The sequence below is a fragment of the Nyctereutes procyonoides genome, unplaced genomic scaffold (assembly GCF_905146905.1).
Source record: "Nyctereutes procyonoides isolate TBG_1078 unplaced genomic scaffold, NYPRO_anot_genome, whole genome shotgun sequence".
NCBI classification, from domain to species: domain Eukaryota; kingdom Metazoa; phylum Chordata; class Mammalia; order Carnivora; family Canidae; genus Nyctereutes; species Nyctereutes procyonoides.
Window position 1 is genome coordinate 76914 of NW_026575093.1, and position 10965 is coordinate 87878.

The following is a 10965-nucleotide window of genomic DNA, read 5'->3' on the forward strand; positions in this document are numbered from 1 at the left end:
GCCCGTCCTCTCCGCGCCCCGACCCCGCCCCCCCGCTCTCCCCTCGCCCAAGGCCGCCCAAGGGCGCGGGGCCGGAGGGAGGGGCGCGGGGGCCAGACCCCCCCCCCCCCGCCCCCGACTCACGGCAGGAAGCGCCCTCTCCGCGCACGCAGGCGGACGGACGGACGGACGGACGCGGAGGCTGCGGCCAGCAGGTGCGCGCTCTCCGTCCATCCGTCCGTCCGTCCGTCCCCGGGCCCGAGAGCCGCTCGCCAGGAGCCGGGGGGGGGCGGGGGCGCTGGGGCCGGGGTCCTGCGGCCGCCGCCCGGCCCGGGAGCCCCGACGGCGCCCCGCGCCCCGCCCGCCCGCCCGCCGCAGCCCTTGCGCAGCCCTTAGCGCAGCCCTTACCTCAGGTAGCTGCCGGAGCTGTCCTGGTTGTAGTGCTCGGGCTGCGTGTGCCAGAACATCAGGCTGCAACCCGCAGCCTCGCGCGCCCCGGCCCGCGCCTTTATGGACGGCTCGGGGGCGGGGCCACGGCCGGGACCGCCCCCAGGCGGCGGCGCGGCGGGGCCTCCGGGGGCCGCGCACCTGGCCGACCCGCGCGGGCGCGCCCTTCCCGGGAGCGAGCGCGCCTCGGGGCCGCGGGGCTGCGGGGGCTGCGGGGCTGCGGGGCGGGCGGCGGACCCGGCCCGGCCCCTCTCCCTCCCCGAGGGCGGGCCCGGGCGACCCTCGGCGCCTCCCCGACGGCCTCCCGCGCCCGGCTCCGCGCCCAGGGAGGGCCCCCGCCCGCGGCTCGCGGCTCCGCGTGTGGACGTTAGGGACCCCGGACCGGACGCTCTCCGCCCCGCCCCTCTTACTTACTCTCGTTTTTCTCATCGCCCTTTCCACTCTCGGAAGCCACAGTACTCTTTATTTTGTTCATTGATGGTCTTTTCCCCTGGAATGTAAGCTGCAAGACGGCAAGGCCTGGACTCTCAACTCACCGTGTTTTCCCACTGCCTAGAAAAGTGCTTGGGACCTAGTGAACGCTCCGTAAATATTTGCTGAATAAATATGAAAAAAAAAAAGGAATGCATCGAGTGGGTAATCCGAGAAGGCTTCCTGGAGGAGGCGACTTTGAGCCCACGCTTTACAGACTGGGAGGAAGCATCTCTGAACATCTGGAGGGAAAGTGGCCCCAGTGATTGCCGAGGCAGACCGACCTAGCATGGCTGGGGCTGGGTGACCGAGGAGATCTAGGAAATAAGGCGACAGAGGCGGGCAGGGCAGAGCACAGAGGGCCTGGCAGGCCCGGCTCCTAGCTGGGATTTCTAAGTGCGCTTTAAGGAGAGGAGTCGAATATGTGATTTACCTTTTGGAAAGATCAGTCTGGAAGAAGTATCGACAGTGGGTTGCGGTCAGTAGGGAGACAGTGGAGGCCATCGAGCCAGGACTCACCCCAGCACATGGCACAGCGCCTGGCACAGGAGGGCTAGATGTTGTCTCTGAGTGTCGATGGAATGGAATGAAGACCCACGAAGATCCAGTCCTGAAACTCCCAGCTCCCCCAAGCATGGATGTGGGTAAGACCCCCCCTCACACTGCGCTCACAGCAACTCTTCCTCCAGCACAGGCCTCAGCTGGCGAGACACTTCCTCTTGGCACTCTCAGGGACTACTACCTCCCCGCTGCTCCTCTATCCCATGAGGGAAACAAAAGTGTGTCATTCCGATCCCCCTGCCAGGACGAGGACGGACTTTCTGTGTGAGCCACAGGGAGTGCTGTAAGCAGGTAGCTCTCAGCCGTCAACTGGGTCAGGGACAGCCTTGGCTGTGAGAGCCTCTTCGCCCAAGGCCACACCCAGGTAGGGGCGTCCACATCCAAATGGCTATTGAGACAGGAGAGTGAAAGTCTGGCTGCTCTCACTGCTGTGCACATAGCCCAACAGGAAAATTGGATGGGCCCGGGGCTGGCAGGACGGAGGCCTCCTAGCCCTGGTCTTTGGGCTGTTGGGCCCTCAGACTCTGACTCCTGCTGAGAGGCAGCGCCCTAGGCAGGGGGGTGCGGGGGATAGGGAGGAAGCTCCCACCTGCTGAGCGCTGGCTCTGCACAGGTGTAAATTTAATTCGTTCAATCCCTACTGCATCTCTGCCAGGAGGGGAAACAGGCACCAAAGGCGGCAGTGATCTGAGGCAAGGTGCCTAAGATTCAAGGTTTGAACCCAGGCCATCTGACTCTGGACCTCTGCACTCAGTCCTCTTTTTGGCACGGCCCCTTGACCCTCAGCTTAGGCCAGGATATGGGAGAGGCAGCTGTGCCCAACTCAGGCCACGCCCAACCTGCACCCAACAGCTGGGGAAGGCTAGGGTGTCAGAGGCCCTCAGGAGCTGACGGCCCTACTGGGAAGACCACAGTCTTCCTTGAGTCTGTGCCCCCATCAGGCTCTGGAATCTCCCAGGCAGGGGCCGTGTCCTCTTCCAAAATGTATGCCCTGCACCTGACATGGGGTCATCACAGAGGGGCTACTTAGGAGCTGCTGGATTAATCTGATTGACAAAAACTACCATGAGACACCCTGGTGGATGCTTCAAATAGGAAACTCACTAGTATAGTCTATTACATAATTAACTAATCTTCTAGGAATAACATAGAAATGCGCCCAAAATTCAAAGGGTGGTATCCAGAAAGGACAATCTCTTCCCTACCCCCCGCCCCCCAATTCTCCCCTCATTCACCTTTTCAGGGTGAGCAGTTTCCATGGGCTCTTCCCAAATATGTGTGTCCACAGATTTTGGGAGGCACACTCGGCATTTCAAGCTATCTAGAGATGTTAGAGCTAGGCAACCCAGACAGGCTTCCTGGAGGTGGGGGGGGACAAGAGGAGGCGCAATTTGAGCTGGGCCCGCCCCTCCCCCCCAAGAGAGGTAGGATTTCTGCAGTGAAAGAACAGAAGGGATTCTCCAGGCATGAGGAACAGTGTGTGCAAAGGTCCAGAGGGAGCAAACAGTGTGCTTCCCTAGGGTACAATAATGGGGGCAGCCCCCTGGAGTAAGAAAGGGCCAAGTGACAGTAAGCCTCAGTGACCTCTGACTTCTGGGGAGGGGACTGATTATGTCACCTTAGGCAAGTCATTTAACTTCTCTGTTGTTGAGTGCATGATGGATGTTTGCTGAGGAGTGCTCTTGGGATCAGCAGCTGTCGGGGAGTGAGTGAGGGTAGAGGAGTGAATTAAGCTGTGAGGTCTCAGTGGATCCTATGGGAGCTCTGGGGCTGGGATTGTCCTCAGAATGGTCCAGAATTTGAGCAAAGGTTATACCCACACTCAGCAATGACAGGCACAGGCTGCCCCCAGGGACATGACCTTAAGCAAAGTGACTCAGCTGGAGGCAAGTCCTGGAGAGGGACCCAGTCAATGGTAAGAATGGCCAGTGGGGGCCTGAGTGCCTCAGCCGGTGGGGACCTCAGCTGGGCACAGCACCCACCAGGCTCTCCGAGCTGAGTCTCATTCGTGAAATGAAGATGATGACACCTGCATCTCACAGCTGTTGGGAGGACTAAGGGGAGACAATGTCTAAAAAAATCTTCCTCCAGAATTCAAATAGTCAAGTTGATACATTTCCTCGTGAGAGGTTTGGTTTTGTTAAAGCAAGGCGCATCCCCACCACTAACATTTATCATTCACCAAACAGCCCAGAAAGGGTAGATATATTCTAACAAATAACCAGTGTACATCCAGCCCTTAGCATGTCCCAAGAGTTGTATGGGAGCATTAGGTTTACGAGCTAGCCTGGTTCTCACAAATGGCCTTAGGAGGCAGCTTCTATGCCCATTTTACAGATGAGGCTGTGGAGATCTGAAAGGTTAGGCAACCTTCACAGGAGCACATGGCTAACAAGTGGAGGAGCTGGGATTTGAGCCCCAGTCCCTCTCACTCCAAAGATTCTGCTACTGCCTTCTACTGACTCTTCCCGCTCTATTTAGATTCTCTCATCAGTCTTTTGGGCAGTCAAGTATCCTCATTCTGATGAGAACTGCCCTACGCCCCACACAGCCAAGTGTCCTGGGCAGAGACAGCCACACGTATTTTGGCACAGTGCCTTCTCTCCAGGGGCCAGACAAGGGCCCTGTTACCTGCTTTAAGCCTCCTTCGACAGACTTCCCCAGTTACAAGTGCTGGCCTCTGCAGGGAGGCCTGATTTGGCACCTCTTCCCCAGGGGGCTGCTACTCTAGAGAAATGGGGAAAGCAGGGGCACCTGGGTGGCTCAGTGGTTGAGTGTCTGTCTTTGGCTCAGGTCGTGATCCTAGAGTTCTGGGATCAAGTTCCACCTCAGGGTCCCTGAGGAGCCTGCTTCTCCCTCTGCCTGGGTCTCTGCCTCTCTCCTTGTGTCTCTCATGAATAAATAAATACAATCTTAAAAAAATAAAATAACCCACCCTAAATATCTTTTCTTTCCTTCTTTGTTAACAAAACCCTGATTTTGTTGGGTCTTAGCAATTTGTGCCGGGCTAACAACTACATGTCCCAGGCTCCTTCAAAGAGAGGGCTAACCACATGACTAAGTTCTGGCCAATGAGATGTAAGATGAAGTTGGTGGGTGGAGGTTTTGGAGAAATTCCGCAGAGGGTGAGCGGATTTCAGGGTGTCCCGCAAGGTCATGTCTCTCCCGTGGGTTGGGTTGGTATGGGTCAACTCTTCAAAGCTAGAGTTTCATTTATTATTGTTAATTGTGGTCATAGGGCACCTATTCAAGAGGAATGTCTTCAAAACTAACCACACCTCAAAACGCGTGTTTGGAATTACCCTAAGACAACAAAGATAGGGAACCTTAGGTCACTTGCTGTCTATTGAAAACCCCCATAGCTGGCGAAGAATGATCTTTTGGCTCTATACTAATGTTCAGGCTTACTGCCTTGTGTCTGAACCACAGTCAGCTGCGGAAGGAGTCACTTGGCACAAATTGGCAAAGTGCTTCTGTAGATAATGTCAGTGCAGGAAATCTGGGACAGGCTAGAATCTGAGTTTATTGCCTTGCCTTTTTTCTAGTTACATTATTAATTACCCAACCACAGATTTGAGTTTTATTTTGTAGTTGCAGGATTTGTCATTGAATGATAATTAACATCCTCAACTAAGTGAGGTGATGGATGTGTTAATTATATTTGGGTAATCATTCCACAGTGTATATGTATATCGAATTATCACTTTGTACTCTTTGAACATATACAATTATGTTTGTCAATTATTCCTCAATAACGTTGAGGGGAATATTAATGTCTGTCTTATGGAAAAACCCATATTTATAACTTGACAAATACTAATTTTCCACCTAGTTTGTTCTACATCTCTTTGGTACCTCCAGAAGTTGATTTTGTTTTCCTAAAGGTCCTATTTCTTAGTGTTTCAAATTGAAATAATACCACTTGATGAAGTTTTAAATTGTTATTATAAGGTTTTGCAGATTAAGTGTTCTTTCACATTTGTTTCAGTGTGCCACCACCGATTCCACGCTGGATTCCACGCTGGATATAGCATTTTTCCACAGTATATTCTGTTGAACTTAGTAGTGAAATCTGAGTATCATCTTTCCCACCTAAGAGTGACTCAGTGCTCATATAAGTAAATTTTTATAGCAAAGAACAAGAGGAGGGAGAGCTTAACCTTTTGCCCTTGCCTTTGCCTCCTCCCTATTGCCTTGAATGCAGATATGAAGGCTGGAGCTCAAGCTGCCATCTTGTGAAGGCTATATGCCCATTTTAACACTGTCTTAACAAAAATACAAAAGCAGCCTACCTCCCTAAAAACCTCATGAAGACACCATTTCAGCTCTGGATTGCTCATCAAATCTTCACTGACATTAATTGACCCTCATTTGATACCTCGGAGTGGGGGCTGCAAGGTACAGAATCTAAAGTTTTGGAATTGGCTGAAAGGAAATGGTCAAGTTTGGGGCTGGAAGGTACAGATGTGAGAGGCCAGGAGGCCGGAAACTTGTTACCTTTGGTTATATGGTAGTGAAATATTTGGTCAGATTGTTGCCTTTGATGCTTTGGAAACTGGCCTCTGTGCCAACCAAGGCAGTAGGTCAGGGCTCATGGTCGGAAAGGGAACAGAATATTCGCATAGGCTGGCTCAGCTCATTCGAATCCAACAAGAATGAGAAACCCAGGCAAGAGCCAGCTGATCAGCGCTGAAGGAACTACCACTCTGCCTACAGCCTGAACTCTAAATTGATCAGGGGTCCTGTAATCTGGAACCTTACAGAGTGAATTCAGTTGCTCCTGTTCCACATGCTGTGAAATGAATGTGAAGGGACTTTAGCAGAGGGCAAGAAAATTCACCTTCAGGCTTTTTCAGTTTCCTTCCAGTGAAACCGGGTAGATTTCTGCCAGAGGACGAGGGAAAATCCACCAGGAAAATCAGACTAGGAGGGAGCCTTCCCACCTCAATTTGTTTTAAATGACCTCAAGGCATGGGCAGAGGGGGCTGGGCCAGGGAGAGGGGCCAAAGGGGAAGGGCTGAGCAAGTGCAGAGCTCAGCAGTTACAGGACCCAAAATTTTCAGATGTTTTTTTAAAAGGGTCATTGATGGGGCAGCCCTGGTGGCTCAGCGGCTTAGCACCGCCTTCAGCCCAGGGTGTGATCCTGGAGTTCTGGGATCGAATCTCACGAGTCCCACGCTGGGCTCCCTGCATGGAGCCTGCTTCTCCCTCTTCCTGTGTCTCTGCCCCTCTTTCTCTCTCTGTGTCTCTTGTGAATAAATAAATAAAATCTTTAAATAAAAATAAAAAGGGTCATTGAAGCAGTATAATTATGGGAATTAGTGACCAGAATATCTTAAGAAATCCCATAAATCAGGGTGCCAAGGTGGCTCACTCAGTTAAGCATCTGACTTTGACTCAGGTCATGATCCTAGGATCTGGAATCAAGTCCTCCATCAGGCTTCCTACTCCCTCTTCCTCTGCCTTGCAAGAGTCATCAAAGGGAAGTGGGGTTTGTTTTAGTTGATTTTTTTAAGATATTTTATTTTATTTTAGACAGTGCACACAAGCTGGGGAGGGGCTGAGGAAGAGGGAGAGAGAGAATCTTAAGCAATCTCCACACAGAGCACAGAGACCAATGTAGGGCTCAATCTCACAACCCTGAGATCATGACCTGAGCTGAAACCAAGAGTCAGATGCTTAACCGACTTGGATACCCAGGCACTCCTGTTTTAGTTTTTAAATGTCTGTGATATTATATGCACTCTCTTATGTATGACATATTGTCACAATAAAAACAAAACTAAAGGCCATAGGGAGGTAAGTTGCTGGATTAAGGTTACTCACACATAGATTTGACCAGAGGAATGATAGCCTCCAAGTAGAGTAAGTTACTATATTACCAAAAATTAGATAATGGAAGTCTCGCCACAGGCTCTGGCCCTGAACTCATGTCAACAGCAAGCAGGCTGCTAGACCCCTAATTATGGTTTCTGGGAAGGACATCTCCTCAACGCCCACACCAGCTATGAGGAGGGAGGATAATAGATCCTGAAGATCACGGAAGTCAGAACCAGGATGTCCAGGTAGGCCAGGTAGGCTGACCAAGGCACTCACTCCATTGCCCAGATAGCAAATCTTCAGGATCTGATCATGTGATTATACTGTGTTCCTCACAGTCTCTTTTTTGAAGGAGTTTTTGCTGTGGACACCTCATTCTTCCTCTACATTCATTACATGTTTAGCACATTTAGGACAAGTGACTTGCCTTTCAGTTTCTAGGTCCCTGAAAAGCTACATCTGCCCCTGATGAAGAAGACACCATCCAGGGGACCTGGACTTTGAGGTGGATGCAGTCATTGCATGAGACATAGGGCAGGGTAAATGTGTTCTATGAAGAGGAAGAGAGTGCGATGGGTGGTAGGTTGCCCAAGGAGGAGATTAGAGTGAAGACTGTTAGTTGCTCACCCATATAAACATCCCCTTTCTTCCTTAATAATCAAACCCTAATTCTATTGGGGGAACAATGCACTTTGTCATGCTTGAGGATAGAAGCTATTAGACACCAAAATGTCTATGTTTCCTCAAAATTTATATGTGGAAGCCCTAACCTCTGGTGTGGCTGCATTTGGAATAAGGAAGTAACTAAGGTTAAATGAGGTCTTAAGAGTGACTAGGGTTAGTGTCTTATAAGAAAAGACACTGGAGGGCACTTTATAAGTATAGAGAGACATAAAAAAGGCCATGGCATCTGCAAACCAGGAATAGAGCTCTCACTAGAAACTGAACTCTGGGGACACTTGGGTGGCTCAGTGGTTGAGTGTCTGCCTTCAGCTCAGGGTATGATCCTGTCCAGGGATCCTGCTTCTCCGTCTATGTCTCTGCCTCTCTCTGTGTCTCTCATGAATAAATAAATAAAATCTTGAAAGAAAGAAAGAAAGAAAGAAAGAAAGAAAGAAAGAAAGAAAGAAAGAAAGAAAGAAACTGAACTCTGCTAGAAACTTGATCTTAGACTTTTCAGTCTCCAGAACTGTGAGAAAATAAATTTCTGTTGTTTAAATCTCTCAGTCTAGGGTATGTTATTATGACAGCCCAAGCTGACTAATACAGAAGCCATATGCTAATGATGGTAGAAAGAAAAGATTAAAAAATTGAAGAACTGTAAGATGAATCAAGGAGCCAAGAAATAGATAATCCAGGGACAGCTGGGTGGCTCAGTGGTTGAACGTCTGCCTTCAGCTCAGGGAATGATCCCAGAGTCCCAGGATTGGGTCCCACATTGGGCTACTCGCAGGGAGCCTGCATCTTCCTCCTCTGCCTCTCTCTCTGTGTCTCTCATGAATAAATAAAATCTTTTAAAAAAGAAATAGATAATCCAATAATGATAAATGGAGACTCCAACCCCACTTTCAATAATAGATAAAACTAGGCAGGTAGAAGGTGGGAACAGCACTGTAAACCAACTAGACCCAAAAGACATCTATCAAACACTCCACCTGACAACAGCAGAATACATATTTTCTTTTCTTTTTTTTAAGATTTTATTTATTTATTCATGAGAGACACAGACTGAGAGAGAGAGGCAGAGACACAGGCAGAGGGAGAAGCAGGCCCCATGCAGGGAGCCTGATGCAGGACTCGATCCCAGGTCTCCAGGATCACACTCTGGGCCAAAGGCGCGCTAAACCGCTGAGCCACCCAGGCTGCCCAGAATACATGTTTTCTCAATCACACATGGAACATTCTCTGGTTAAACCACATGCTAGGCCATTGAACAAGCCTGGAATTAAATTAAAAGCAGGAAATATGGGAAATTCACCAAAATATAGAGATTAAACAGCATATCCATAAGCGGGTCAAATGAAGAAAGGGTCAAAGAAGAAGTCACAAAGGAAATTAGAAAATACTTTGAAATGAATGAAAATGAAAGTTCAACAAATCAAAACTTGCAAGAGACCAGCAAGATGGTAGACAAGGAGTCTCCAGGCCCTTATTCTCCATTGAAATGTTAAATAAGCAACTAGGTACTGGATAACCTAACTTTATAGGAGCTCTTGAAATCAGTCAAGATCTATAGCAAACAAGTGAATGCCCAAACAAGAAAAACCATGTTCAAAACAGTAGAAGGGGTGCCTGGCTGGCTCAGTCAGTAGAGCATGCAACTCTTCATCTCAGCATCATGAGTTCAAGCCCCATATTGGGTGCGAAGCCTAGTTAAAATTAAAAAAAAAAAAAACAAGCAAAAATACAATAGGAAATTTTATGGTGTTTTTACTTGTCTTTCTTCCAACTACTCCCTGGCATAGCATATGTTGGGAAAAGTGGTAGCCTGGTCCCCAGTTCCCTCTGTAAGACAGAACAAAATCATCAAAATTTGCAATGTTCTAACTTCTCCTGGGGCTGCCTAAGGGATTGGTCTCTGTGTCATCTAATATGGAGCTCAGATGACCAAAAACAGCACAGCTTGGAACTCAGACTGGAGGAACCAAAGAAAGCAGCTGGAACATTCATGAAAACTGTTAGGCAACCATAGAGCTGCAGACCCCTGAGATAAAAGATTATTGATTGAGGAATTACAATAAAACAGCTAAGGGCCTGAGAGAAAGCCAAGCAGAATTCTTAGGGAAATTAAGACATTCAAAAGCAGTCATGAGTATGGAGGGATTGGAAAAAACACCACACAGGCCAGGGAAAACACATATCCAGAAAAGGCTTAAGCCTTCATGCCAGGTTGATTAGTGAAGACCTTCCCTTGCTCAGAATCAGTTTGCAAAGACTGAGAGAAGATAAAGAAAGATAAAGATAAGAGAGACTGTTTTTTTTTCAAATGCCCGATTTTTTTTTAAGATTTAAAAAATTTATTTAGCTGTTAGAGGAAGCACAAGCAGGGGAGCAGCAAGCAGGAGAGGGAGAAGCAGACTCCCCACTGAGCAGGGAGCCCAACAAGGGGCTCCATCCCAGGACCCTGGGATTATGACCTGAGCCAAAGGCAGATGCTTAACCAACTGAGCCACCCAGGTGCCCCATCGAATGCTCAGTTTTCAACAAAATATCACAAGACACACCAAGGAACAGGAAAAATATGGTCCATTCAAAGGAATAAGATAAATCTCCCGAAACTGTCCATGAAAAACCACAGGCTGTGGACTTGCTATACAAAAACTTTAAAACAATTGTCTTAAGTATGCCCTAAGAGCAGAAGGAAAACACAGAGAACTAAAGGGAAAAAAAAGAACTAAAGGAAAGCAGGAAAATGATTCCTGAACAAAATGAAAATATTGACAAGATACATACCATTAAAAAAACAAATTCTAGGGCTAAACATATAATAACGAATTTTTAAAAATTACTAGAGGTGTGTAGTATAATGAAGTCTATATTTGGTCATTCAGATGACCAAATATATTTTTCCCAGATAGATTTGGTCTTCATCCACAGTTCCTGAAAATGTTGCAGAGCCATAAAGGTGACATGAATGTCTTATTACTAATGAAGGTGACTTTTGGACCCCACCCAAGGGCAGGGGCT

At 48.7% G+C, this 10965-nt stretch overlaps 1 pseudogene; it reads right to left on the reverse strand.

The window, feature by feature from the left end:
* LOC129514736 (transcription factor CP2-like protein 1) overlaps positions 1-446 on the reverse strand; it is a 41323-nt pseudogene extending 40877 nt beyond the window's left edge.
* Positions 447-10965: the final 10519 nt, after the last annotated feature.